The following is a 13,817-nucleotide window of genomic DNA, read 5'->3' as shown; positions in this document are numbered from 1 at the left end:
CCTACAGACAGAGTTCACGATACATGACAGAAAGGGGCCATGACCGGGACACACTGCAGTGCAGGGTCAAAGTAATGGAGCTGCAGAACACCTACCACAAGGTGTGGGAGGCAAATCGCCACTCCAGTGCTGCCCCCACGAGTAGCCAGTTCTACAAAGAGCTGGACGTGATACTCGGTGATGACCCCACCTCCACTGCGAAGGCCACTGTGGATACTTCAGTGGCTCGTGTGCCAGTAGAGAGTGGACTGAGCCAGGAGGAGGAAATCTTGGACGAGGATGTGTAGGGGGACCCAGAGGCAGAGGACGACTCTGAGGTCAGAGACGCATGCAGCCAGGAGCTCTTCTCTACCCCGGAGGAGGCTAGCCAGTCATAGCTGTCAGAGCTTGGCGAAGCACAAACAGGAGAGAAGGCTCCTGGTAAGTGGCTTTGATTTTGGGAATCACTGAAGCGAGTTGTTGGGGGCAGGAGGGTTGCAGAAAGCAGGCCTGTGTCTGTATGGTGCGCGTACCACCACATGCCTAGTCTGAGCAGCAGACCAAGGTGTTGATTGGCTCCCTCACTTCACGGGAATCTTCCTCAGAGATCTCCGGGAAACTCTCATGGAGATACTGGGCAATCTGCTGCTGCAGGTTCTTTGGCAGAGCTGCTTTGTTTCTTGCTCCTTTAACGGTAACTTTCCCGCACCATTCTAAGCATCATGGGGGGGGCTGAGGAGGGGGGTGCGTTGCTGCACACAGGCGAGCCGCATGAGGGCCATGGTGGAAGCCGCAGTCTTGGAGAAGACCCTCCATTGATTCCCTGCTAACCCTCAGCAGCGAGCTATCTTCCATAATGAACACAGCTTGTGGAAAATGTGCTGGCTCTCCCCAAGAGCCACGTGCCCAGTGTACAGTACGGTCCTGGAACACTGATTTCCCCTACCCCTGCGGTTACTCACTATTTTGGGGGTCTTGGGGCTCATGTGTGCTTGCCTGGAGTCAGCCAGTTAGTGATAAGTAGTGTATGTGAATAGTGGCTGTGTTTTAAATCACTGAATCAGTGGTCTCTGTGTTGCAAACAATACTGCTTCTGTAAAATGTTGCATTTTGGCTTCACAGATAAGACCTTGGGAGCCCAGCCTCCCTCTTTGTTATCGCCAGCTGAATGGCTGCACAGAATTAGAAACGGAGACGAAGAACTAAAGAGAACTTTCTGCGTGATGTGATGATGCACTCCGTGGCCGAAAAACTAGAATTGAAGGAGTGGCAGGACAGCATGAAGAGGGACCGAAAGGAGAACGTGGCGTGCCAGGACGAAGCCACGGAGAGGCTCTTAAACATTATGGAGTGCCAGTTGGACACGCTCCAGGCGCTACTAGCACTGCAAACCGAGCAGCTCCACGCCCACCCTCCCCTGCAGCCGCTGTCGCAAAATTCTTTCCCATGCGCCCCCCAGACACCGCCAACACACTCTTATCAACCTGCTGGCTCCAGTCTGTACCCGCTACATTTCACTCCTCCCCCGTCACAGTATAGCACTGCGGACTCTCAGTACCCACTGCACTCAACACCTGTCCCTCTGCAGTTTAGCCCTGCTGAAGTACAGTACCCACTGCACTGTACTCCAAAGGAGAAGGTTGGATAGGATACCTGGACATACACAAATCTTTAACCGTCCCGGGACCCCACCTCCTCCTGGGACCCTCCCTTCCCTCATCCCCCTCAGTGCTGATGTGTTTTTTTGTCTCTCTCCCTCCTCCGTTTGTTGTTTTTTAATAAAAGAATTGTTTTGGTTTGAAAGCAATCTTTATTCCATTAACTGGAAAAAAAACAGTGCCCTGCAAAGCAACCGGCAATTTTCTTAAATCTTCATAGTGCATCATCTGCACCAAACACAATCACCTCTTAGCATTACAAGCACTGCACTTCCAAGCATATCAACAAATATTAGTGGCTTTCAGCTTCAAATTGCTGTCTCAAGGCATCCCTGATCCTTATGGCCCCACGCTGTGCCCCTCTAATAATCCTTGTCTCTGGCTGTTCAAATTCAACCTCCAAGCCCTGAGCCTCAGCAATCCAGCCCTGAGTGAAGCTTTCACCCTTCTCTTCACAAATATTATGGAGCGTACAGCACACGGCTATAAGCATAGGAATATTGCCATCAGACAGGTCCAGCCTACCATATAGGCAGCGCCAGCGGGCCTTTAAACAGCCAAAAGCACACTCAACAGTCATTCTGCACTTGCTCAGCCTGTTGTTGAATAGCTCCTTGCTGCTGTCAAGGTGCCCCATGTATGGCTTCATAAGCCATACAACTAAGGGGTAGGCAGGGTCTCCCAGGATCACAATGGGCATTTCAACTTCCCCTACCGTGATCTTCTGGTCCAAGAAGAAAGTCCCTGCTTGCAGCTTCCTGAACAGGCCAGTGTTCCAAAAGATGCGTGCATTATGCAGCTTTCCGGACCAGCCTGTGTTAATGTCTGTGAAAAGCCCACGGTGATCCACAAGCGCCTGAAGAACCATTGAGAAATATCCCTTCCGATTAATGTACTCAGTGGCTAGGTGGTCTGGTGCCAGAATTGGAATGTGTGTGCCATCTATCGCCCCTCCGTAGTTAGGGAAGCCCATTTGTGCAAAGCAATCCACAACGTCATGCACGTTGCCCAGAGTCACGGTCTTTCGGAGCAGGATGCAATTAATGGCCCTGAACACTTCTATCAACACGAATCCAATGGTCAACTTTTCCACTCTGAACTGATTAGCAACCAATCAGTAGCAGTCTGGAGTAGCCAGCTTCCACAGTGCAATTGCCACATGCTTCTCCAACGGCAGGGCAGCTCTCATTCTTGTGTCCTTGCGCCGCAGGGCTGAGGCAAGCTCATCACACAGTCCCCCTGATGTGGCTTGCCTCATCCGAAAGTTCTGCAGCCACCGCTCGTCATCCCAGATGTGCATGACAATGTGATCCCACCACTCAATGCTTGTTTCCCGAGTCCAAAAGCGGCGTTCCGCTGTGGTCAGCATCTCCATGAATGCCACAAGCAATCTCATGTAGTAGCTACTACTCGTGGCGAGATCAATGTCAAACTGCTCTTTCCTTTGTAGTTTAAGGAAAAACTCCACTGCCACTCATGACATGTTAGTGAGAGCGAGCAGCATATTGGTCAACAGTGCAGGATTCATTCCTGCAGACCGAAGAGGCAAAGCAGAGCGTGAAGTACACAAACCGTTGAAAGATGGCACCAAATGCAGACGGAAGCATAGGGATTGCTGGGATGCAAAGCAATGCATCACGGAGCATTGGGACAGGACCCAGGATGCCCCGCGACTCCCTCCGCCTTCCCACAACTCTTAGCGGAAGAAGAGAAAGAGATGCTCTGTGGGATAGCTGCCCAGAGTGCATCGTTCCGAATACCACTGCAAATGCCGCAAGTGTGAACACGCTATTTCGCAGGCAGCTGGCAGTGTGAACACACAACTGCTGTTTACCTTCAGCGCTCTCTGAGCGACACTGTAACAGCCAGCGCTGTAACTCTGCCAGCGTAGACATACCCTAAAGCTCTGCACAATTACAGTGCAAACCAAACGACGACGTAGTTTGTGACAAAGCAGGCAAAATCTTACCAAGATTCAGATGTAACTGCCAACATTTTATGGTATAGTTTGATACTCTTAAAAATGCTTCTAATATATATGTAAAATTAAATAAAAAATATGTTAAAAGAATTTTAAAGTTACAAAGTCAAGCATTCAAAAAAGTTAGGAAATGTCAAAATTAAGATTTCCTGCGCAACCTTGATTTAGCCCCCTTGTGAGTATACATTAAGATAAAGACTTTAATTACGTAATCACGTACTATATTTTTCAGAAGACCTCTGCTTCATTCAATGCGAAGCAGGAATGGTGTTCACTGAATGGGCAGCTATTCAATATTTTTTTGTATCCTCTTCATACAATGCAGAGCCCAAGGCCTAATTTATCATACATCAGCCAAACCCCGAACTGAATATATAATTACTAAATTTCTCATGGGCTTTTCTATGGTACTCTCAACAAAGTACCTGAGTGGTCACAGACATTAATGGATCTGTCTTCACACCACTATCACAAGGTGGCATTATTATCCCCACTTTACAGATGGAGAATAGAGGCACAGAGACATTCAGGCCAAAACTCACAAAAACTTAAAGGAAACCTGCACAACACCTTCAAAAGATAAGCTTAAAGATTAGATAAGATAAACTTTGTTGTAATGAGCCTTAAATTCAGTGTATTTATTAGGTCCATGATTTTCTAACAATCTATAACCCACTAGCTCTCCTTTATCTTATAGTGGCAGAGGTTTTTACTGCCACCTATCTTTCCCAGACCTGAAGAAGAGTGGTGGGTAAACTCAAAAGCGTGTCTTGTTCACCAGCTGAAGTTGGTCCAATAAAAGATATTACCTCGCACACCTTGTCTCTCTAATATCCTGGGATCAACACGGCTACAACAACACTAAAAACATCCACTAATTTTGGATGCCCAACTTGAGATGCCCAGGGCCTGATTTTTTGCTGTACTTAGCATTTGTATAGCACTTTTTACAGTAAGTTCAAAGCACAGCTCCAGTCAACTTCAATTGCAGTTGTGAGCACTCAGCACTTCTGCAAGTCTTGTCCCAGGTGTCTCAAGTTCAGCAACTAGAAAATTAGGAACATCAAATTAATGGCAACTTATAAAAAATTTGGTTAAAGTGATTTGCCAAGCATTGCATAGGAACTCTCTGCCAGAAGCAGGGATAAAATTTTCGGCCAAGACACTATATTTTCTCTACCTGCAGTCCCCAACCCCATTCACTATACACCTTCCAAATTCAAATTGTATGGCAACTTTAATTCTGGTATTTACTGACTTTTGAGTTCTTGACTTTGCAACCTGAATGTTCCTTTAGTGTAGATTTTTTTAAATGTCATTTCCTAATTTTTTTAAAAAGCAAACTAAAAAGAAAAATCCGTGTGGAATCATATTGACCCCTATGTTGGTCATCAGCAGTGTTGGCACCTTTAATCCACAGCCCAGATTTCTACAATGTGAGCTGAGTAATTGGTAATAGTAGTCTGCTAGCCTTTCTGAAGACTAGCCACTAGAGCAGGGGTTCCCAAACTTGGTTCGCGGCTTGTTCAGGGTAAGCCCCTGGCGGGCTGCGAGACACTTTGTTTACCTGAGCATCCACAGGTACGGCCTCTCGCAGCTCCCAGTGGCCATGGTTTGCCTTCCCGGCCAATGGGAGCTGCGAGCAGCCATACCTGCGGACGCTCAGGTAAACAAAGTGTCGCACGGCCTGCCAGGGGCTTACCCTGAACAAGCCGCGAACCAGGTTTGGGAACCCCTGCACTAGCAAGTTTCATATCTGTTTGCTCCAGGAAAGGAATGCTGAGATTCAAGAATTCTGGTTTCAATTCCGGGTTCAACAGGGGAGGGTGCTGTAGTGGCCATAAAAAAAAAAAACACACACACAAAAAACAACCTATCCCTCTCCTCCCTCTACAGCCCATCTGTCTCCTCTGTTTCTATCCACTATCACCCACACTCCTGTCTCTGTACATTCTGCTCCTATTCTCCATGTGCTATCACCACTGAGAACTTAACAGAGAAATGGCTGCTTGACACAGTACTAAGGGGCTTCCTTCCCTTTCTGCACTCAGGACATATCTATACTACAAACTTAAGTAGACCTATGTTAGGTCAATTTACAGCCACTGCAATAATTACTGTGGTGGTTGATGTCCACCCTACCCTACCCTCCTTTTGTCAGTGGTGGGCATCCTCACCAGGAGCACTTCCACTGACTTAAGAGGGGCAATGGGGGGGCGGGGGAGAGCTGAGAGTTACAAACAAACCACAATATTTATTTTTGGTAAAGAAAAATCTTAAAACGCTGTTGCATTGCATGAGTGACTTACCATCATGTTATAACTCTCTGCTACATCAACAGTCTCACTTATCACATTTTTGGCTGACCCCATAGAGTTTTCGTACCTGTATTAAAATAAATGTAACTAGTCATTACTTTATTTTATGCCATATATATTTTTAAAACTACGTTCTAACTTTAATGCTAGACATAAATCTTTTATTATCCTTAGAAGAGTTAGAAAATGAAGTAGCATTTACATCATGCATGCCAGTTTAAATCTATAGGTACAACTATCATCTAAATGTCTTATCAAAAGTTTAAAAGATTTTTTATTAAAAGATAGCTAAACATCTGGCAGAAAATCAAAAGGTTAACAGAGGGAATCCATAGCAAAGTTTAAATCTCCATGCAGAAATATTAGTAATGCCATAAAGTATATGTAAATTGATTCAAATCAACTGTATTGGGAAATATGTTCCTAATGTAACAGGAAAATACAAATGATGGAAATCTAAAACCTTTTTAGAGGAGGTAATATTGAGGTCCAGGACTTCCCATCTGCCTCATAAGAAGCGTCTCAATTTAAATAAAGAGCTCTAGGTTATAAATAAAACAGCAATTTCAAACTAGTCTACATCTGTTTGTTTGTTTTTCTTTTGGTTACACTACTAAGAAGGGTATGTCCTTAGTGCAGGGGTAGGCAACCTATGACACGTGTGCTAAAGGTGGCACGCGAGCTGATTTTCAGTGGCACTCACATTGCCCGGGTCCTGGCCACCGGTCCGGGGGACTCTGCATTTTAATTTAATTTTAAATGAAGTTTCTTAAACATTTTAAAAACCTTACTTACTTTACATACAACAATAGTTTAGTTATATTATAGACTTATAGAAAGAGATCTTCTAAAAACATTAAAATGTATTACTGGCACTCGAAACCTTAAATTAGAGTGAATGAATGAAGACTCGGCACACCACTTCTGAAACGTTGCCGAACCCTGCCTTAGTGTATTCCATAGTTTTGGAAAATAGCATATTATTCCTTTATGGCATGATCCTGCAGGCCTTTTTCATGCTTGTTGTCCCACTAAAGTGAATGATTTGCATCAGTGGTCTTTATAAAGCACTTATTTAAAAGGGCTTCACTGAATTTCTTTACTTGATTTAGGATGGTACACACATCTTTTAAAAAATGAGGTTTTATTAAATATTTCTTAAAGCCAGCTTCACAGTAAATCTACATGTGCTTTCACTGTTTACATTGCGAAGAATCTTCTGCAGATTATGACAAAATCCAATTTTAGTTTTTTATTGCCATGATATTGAAAAGTTGTAAATGTATTTCATCTATTTAGTGATATGATAATGACTCCCTCTATGATGTCAACAGATAAAATGTTAAATTTTCAAAACTGTCTCTTTGACAAGCACTTCCTCTGAAGCATCTGGTACTGACCACTGTAAGAGACAGGATTCTAGATTAGGGGCCTTTCATCTGACCCAGTGCGGCAATTCCTATGCATCACTGTTAAATGGCAGTACTGTATCTTTTTTTAAGCTACAGTTGTGCCATTCCCCTGCTCTCAGATTAGTACGTCAAACTTTCCACATCTTGCACCCCATTTTATGTGTGTATACGTTTCAATGTATATATTGTATACTCATATAAATATTTAGAACCTGGGCAAGTCATGTAGGCTTTTAAAGTAACCATCAGGTAACTGCTGGATTCTTTCTTTCATTTTTACTGTCCATTATTTGGAATACATTCTTTTAAACAAAAATCTAGGTTTTTTTTCCCCTGTGCTGATTTTATTTTTGTAATTTGGCAAACATTGTAACAATTTGCCTCTGAAACAAACACTGAAACAATTTGAGGATAAGTGAAATTAGCATGGTTGTTTTTCAAAATAAAATGTGCTTGTGCATCAACATTATTTAAAAGATCAGCACACGTCTGGGAACAGTCAGAAGCATGACACCCACACTAACATGGACCAACACTGAGAAATATAAAATATGGCAAAACAAAGGATGAAGAAGGGGAAGGAACCCTCAACACTGTAAGTATTCAGAAAATGCCTTTACACCTCAAAGTAAATTAGGCTCAAGATAATCCCCCCCCCCCCATCAAATTAAAAAAATTTAAATTAGGTGAAATTTGGGCCATAGGAATTTTTACAATACAGTGTCGCTTTAAACTTTGGCCATCATGTAAGGACAAGGTACCTTGATATCAAGAACCTATAACAGCAGTTTCCAATCACTGCCATGTACATCAGTATCTATTATGCTGTACTGCCCATTTCATAGAGTCATAGAACTGGAAGGGACCTCGAGAGGTCATCTAATCCAGTTCCCTGCACTCAAGGCAGGACTAAGTATTATCTAGACCATCCCTGACAGGTGTTTGTCCAACCTGCTCTTAAAAATCCCAAATGATGGAGATTCCACAACCTCCCTAGGCAATTTATTCCAGTGCTTAGCCACTCTGACAGTTAGGAAGTTTTTCCTAATGTCCAACCTAAACCGCCCTTGCTGCAATTTAAGCCCATTGCTTCTTGTCCTATCCTCAGAGGCTAACAACAACAATTTTTCTCCCTCCTCCGTGTAACAACCTTTTATGTACTTGAAAACTGTTATCATCTCCCCTCTCAGTCTTCTCTTCTCCAGACTAAACAAACCCAATTTTTTCAATCTTCCCTCATAGGTCATGTTTTCTAGACCTTTAATCATTTTTGTTGCTCTTCTCTGGACTTTCTCCAATTCGTCCATATCTTTCCTGAAATGTGGCGCCCACAACTGGACATAATACTCCAGTTGAGGCCTAATCAGCACAGAGAAGAGCAGAAGAATTATTTCTCATGTCTTGCTTAAAATACTCCTGCTAATACATCCCAGAATTATGTTTGCTTTTTATTGCAACAGCATTACACTGTTGACTCATATTTAGCTTGTGATCCAGTATGACCCCCAGATCCCTTTCCGCAGTACTCCTTCCTAGGCAGTCATTTCCCATCTTGTATGTGTGCAACTGATTGTTCCTTCCTAAATAGAGTACTTTGCATTTGTCCTTATTGAATTTCATCCTATTTACTTCAGACCATTTTTCCAGATCATTTTGAATTTTAATCCCATCCCCCAAAGCACTTGAAACTCCTCCAGCTTGGTATCGTCCACAAACTTTATGTGTGTACTCTCTATCCAGGGGTCAGCAACCTCTGGCACGCGGCTCGCCAGGGTAAGCACCCTGGCGGGCCGGGCGAGTCTGTTTGCCTGCCGCGTCGGCAGGTTCGACCAATCGCGGCTCCCACTGGCCGCGGTTCGCCGTCCCAGGACAATGGGGACAGCGGGAAGCCGCGGCCAGCACATCCCTCGCCCCTTCCCGCCACCCCCATTGGCCTGGGACAGCGAACCGCGGCCAGTGGGAGCCGCGATTGGCCGAACCTGCCGACGCGGCAGGTAAACAAACTGGCCCGGCCCGCCAGGGTGCTTACCCTGGCGAGCCAAGTGCCAGAGGTTGCCGACCCCTGCTCTATGCCATTATCTAAATCATTGAAGATATCGAACAGAATTTCTATAGCTGTAACTCTTCTTGCCGTCCTCACCAGTTAAAAAGTGACAGTATCTATTTAGAACCTAATCAGTTAAAGTTTTAAGTAGTTTCCAATAATACTCTTGCTCAAGTCCCTTCTGCCAGTTTTTGAGATTTTACAATCAAGTTGTCCTTTCTCCCTTATCTGTGTGTAGGTCTTTCACAAAACAAAACGAGGGGACATAAGCAGAAACAGGGAAAATGACTATACATTAAATGCTGTCAAATACATAAAGGAAGCAAAGGAATCTTCCCCCTATCTCTTTCAGGTATAATAATCTCAGGTGTTCCTTGTAACTCTAGTAAGAAAGAAACAGAAGTATTTATTTTAAATTGACTGCACCCCTTTAACTATAAGATTCAGCTGGTGCCCGGTATGCCAGAACTGGTGTGCACTGAACAGCCACAGAGTTTAGGCTGATGACAAGTCTGGGATTTGGATCAACTCGTAAATTATAGCAGCTGTTCTAAAGATGTACTTGGAGGGTTAGACTGAATTCCCACATGATCAAGTAAGAGTTCAGGGTGGCTCCTGCCCAACACCGGTAAAGTCTTTTGATCGATAACCGGGTTCCAGCTGCCCTCTGAACAAGACTAATCACGTTTACCAGACACCAGTGGTAGATATTTAGATACCATTTGCGCAACTGGATAAATTATTTTTTCCAAGCCCGAACAACCGAGGGAAGTTCGCTTCACGGTAAGTGCTAAGAAAAGAGGTCCCAAGCACCGAGCAGAGCTCTCTCTCCTCCGCACTCAGGAGCCCCCCATCACAGCCCAGCCCCCTGCCATCCAAGGGACCGCTGCGTGGGAGCGGGGCTTTGGGGAGGGTCCCTCGTAGAGGAGTTTATAGGGCGGGCCCGCTCCCCTCCCTGTGTGCAGGGGCCCCACAGCAGCCTATGAGCGGCAGCCCCACGCCCCCTCCCAGCAGCAGAGCCAGGTGTCAGGCTGCCAGCGACCCCTTGTCTGTCGGACCCCCCAGGTGCTGCCCCCAGCGCTGGGGAGGGAGGTCCATCGCCCCGCCCGCCTTGGTGGAGTGGGGCAGCCGGCTCCGGCAAAGGAACGAGGCCGGCCAGCCGCCATCTTGTTGTCCCCCCGGGCTCAGCAAGTTGCCCCTCCCCTTTACTCCGCGGAGCGCAATAAGCGACCCACACTTACACTCTCCTCTTTGCTGCGTTGTCCCGCCTGCGCGCGTCCCGCCGAGCTGATGTCATCTCATCCCGCCAGTGGCCGGTGCAGTGTCAGGAACGGCCTCCCGTCACAGCTTGCCGGAACATGCCGGAGCTGCCTGCGCGTGCTCAGTACGAGCCGGCGAAGGCGCTGCCCTACCTCTGCCCGTAGTTCGTTGCCACCAGTACCTGCTGGGGGGCGGGCGGTAAAAGGGAGGCGGGAGGGAGATGGTCAGGGTTTGTGCAGGAGGCAAAAGGAGTCCAAAGCAGGGGAGGAGCAGATAGGCAGCACTGGGGACAGGGTGCAGGAGATGGGGAGAAAGGGTAAATGGACTCTGATGGAAGAGTGGCAGAGGGGGGAGGAACCCTGGCATAGAGAGGGGCAGGGTAGATAAAAGGTACCAGAAATGGGGTCATCCATCTGCTGTGATTGCCAGAACAGAGTGGGGGTGGTAGAGGAGCTTGTGTGGTACATCTCAGCCCTTCACTCTCCAAGGCTGGGGTATTCAAGGCACACATCAAGGCAATGCCTAGATGATAATAATAATACCTAGCTCTTAAATAGTGATTTTCATCTGTGATTTCAAAGCAATAGACAAAGGAACTAATGACAATGCATCCCCATTTTATAGATGGGGAAACTGAGGCACGGGGCAGGGATGTGACTGTGGCTCTCCTCAATCAGAAATTATGTATTGCGTACACATGGTTTTTAGGCCTCGGGTGTGATCTCGCACCTATAGGAGTGACAGAATCTTCCACTTTCCCCATCCCTGAGGAAACTGAAGGCAGGGAAAGAACAGTGAAATAAATTATGCAAATATATTTGTATTAATTCATGCATAATAATCATAACAAGGTTTATTATCACTAGGTTCAGTGTAGATGTCTCAGCGTGTCACACAGCACTAGTGTGGGGACACAAAAGAGTGACAGTAAAATACTGTTTTAAATGCACTCTCCATATCCCATGGTCACATGTGCATCCTCCACATTGCCACAACTGACAACAGCCATGTCTGTATGCTCCCATTCTGCCATGCCTGAGCACAGCCATGTCTATTTGCCTTTCCTATGGCAATCAGGGCCGCCCGGGCGGGGCAAGTGGGGCAATTTGCCCCGGGCCCCGCAGGGGCCCCCCAAGAATATAGTATTCTATAGTATTGCAACTTTTTTTTTATGGAAGGGGCCCCCGAAATTGCTTTGCCCCAGGCCCCCTGAATCCTCTGGGCGGCCCTGATGGCAATGCCTGAGAGTGGCCATGTCTGTCCACTCCCCCATGGCCATGTCTGAGAACACCCATGACCCACATCTGTATGCTCTCTCTGCCCTTGCCCTCAACTGTTATGTCTGCATTCCCTGTGTCGTGTACTCCTTGTATACAGTAGGTTACAAGGCTGCCTCCTACTAGCAGGTCAGGCTTCTGTACCGGATTTGGACTGGCTACAGAACTTCCATCAGGGAGATACCAAGAGATGAATTCTCTTTCAGATGCTTTAATGCACTGCCAGGTACAGCTATTACCAGCTCAAGTAAACTATGTCACACATGATCCCATCTTGTGGTTCAACATTATAATACAGTTTTACCATTCCGTCATGCCGCTCAGCCATGCCTTCTTACAGCCACATCTGCACCTTGCCACCTAACACACCTTTGCACAGCCACGCTACCATGTCCCCAGCACAGTCATGTCTGTGCGTTCCTCCCCTCCCCTCACTGCCACACCTGAGCATAATTATGTCTTTACACTACACCATTGTCATGCCTGACATGCCACATCTGCATGCTTCCCTCCACCATGCCTCAGCGCAGTCATAGTTGTGTGTTAACACTACTGCCACACGTGGGTGTGGCCACATATGTGCACTGTCCCCAATACCCTACAACTGAAAACAACTATGTTTCTGTGTTCTTCCCCATCCCCTCTGCCACACCCCAAAATGGCTGTGGCTTGTGTGCTGCCACATCTCAGTTCTTCTGCCTCTGTACACTCCTCCCTAGTATCTTGCCTGAGCATGTGATACCAAATGCTACCATTCTGATTTGATATATAGTACCAGTATGTGATATCAAATCAGAATGGTAGCATTTTATAACCAGTTCATCCAGGTGTAAATGGCTATACTAAGTGTAAAGCAGTGGAAAATCAGGTCTGTAGCGTCTTAAGTTTCAAAACCACTCTTGAATCCTTCATAATGAAGGGTGTTATAAATTATTTTTTATTATTGACGTCATTTAGAACGACACTCAGAATGCAATGTAAATGATACTCAGTAAATTATCACTATTTTGAAATCCATATACTTCATATTTGAACAGTGTAAGACTATGCTCTTTATAATTATCACAGAATTGTTGCTCAGTTTACATTATTCTGACAGTGAAATAATACAAAATGATATGTATAATAGAAAATAACAGAAAATCAAGGTACAATAATTGTTAGCTGAAAAGCAGCAAAATTAAAATTTAGAAATGTCAAAGTTCTAGTTAAAAACAACTGAACAGACAATGTTTCCTGTTCAAGATGATTGTTAATATTCTGTTGGCTTTGTTGCTGGGCATCTGCTGTCATGCTAACAATTAAACAGAAAAAGATTCAGGTTTGCAAAGTACTCAGAGAACAAAAATAACAGGAGTACTTGTGGCACCTTAGAGACTAACTAAATTTGTTAGTCTCTAAGGTGCCACAAGTACTCCTGTTATTTTTGCGGATACAGACTAACACGGCTGCTACTCTGAAACCTGTCAGAGAACAAAAGAAACTATAGATTTAGTACAGTTATTAGAAAGCGGGGCAAAAAAAATTCCAACTCAGTCAAAAATCTGTTTGGAACACAACTTCCTAAAAAGAATTTCTTTGCAATTAAAAGAGCAGCTCCAAATAATGAAACCATAGGGTGGGGGAAATATGTCATTATCATAGTCCTAACTGATGGCATTAATGAAGAAAGCAGTAAAATCAAAAATGATTCAGATCCGAGATCTTACCTGCAGTGAATTGGTAGGTTCCGACATGGATATTAAAATGATTATCAGGCAAACTAAGCAGTAAAAATTTAGAGAGCTTTATGAAGGACTGATTCCTTGTAGATCCTAATCTGAGGGCACAGGTGTTTGATCAGAAAATTCCAGAAATACAGAGGGCAAGAACTTTTTTTTTCCTGTGG

The sequence above is a fragment of the Emys orbicularis genome, chromosome 10 (assembly GCF_028017835.1).
Source record: "Emys orbicularis isolate rEmyOrb1 chromosome 10, rEmyOrb1.hap1, whole genome shotgun sequence".
Lineage (NCBI taxonomy): Eukaryota > Metazoa > Chordata > Testudines > Emydidae > Emys > Emys orbicularis.
Note: the sequence above shows the minus strand (reverse complement) of the source record.